This window comes from Myotis davidii, unplaced genomic scaffold (assembly GCF_000327345.1).
Source record: "Myotis davidii unplaced genomic scaffold, ASM32734v1 scaffold1277, whole genome shotgun sequence".
Taxonomy (NCBI): domain Eukaryota; kingdom Metazoa; phylum Chordata; class Mammalia; order Chiroptera; family Vespertilionidae; genus Myotis; species Myotis davidii.
Genome location: NW_006290682.1, coordinates 1,231,544 through 1,232,054, shown reverse-complemented (window position 1 = coordinate 1,232,054; position 511 = coordinate 1,231,544).

Sequence of the window (511 nt, the reverse complement as noted above, 5' to 3'; positions counted from 1 at the left end):
CCCCCCCCCCCATATCCATTTTCAGCCCAATGGGCTGCACTCTTATTTTCAGCTAATCTCCAATGAGGAATGAAGTGTTGCCACTAGACCAAAACAAGTCCTACCAGAGGAAGGGCTTTCATTAGCTTCCTTGTAATAAAGAATTAGAAGTTGGCCTAAACCGGTTTGGCTCAGTGGATAGAGCGTCGGCCTGCGGACTGAAAGGTCCCAGGTTCGATTCCGGTCAAGGGCATGTACCTGGTTTGCGGGCACATCCCCAGTAGGAGGTGTGCAGGAGGCAGCTGATCGATGTCTCGCTCTCATCCATGTTTCTAACTATCTCTCTCCCTTCCTCTCTGTAAAAAATCAATAAAATATATATTTTTTAAAAAAAGTAACATAAAAAAAAAGAATTAGAAGTTGGTCCAGCCAGTGTGGCTCAGTGGTTAAGTGTAGACCTATGAACCAGGAGGTCTACAATTAAATCATGGTTCGAATCCTGGTCAGGACACATGCCTGGGTTATATCCCCA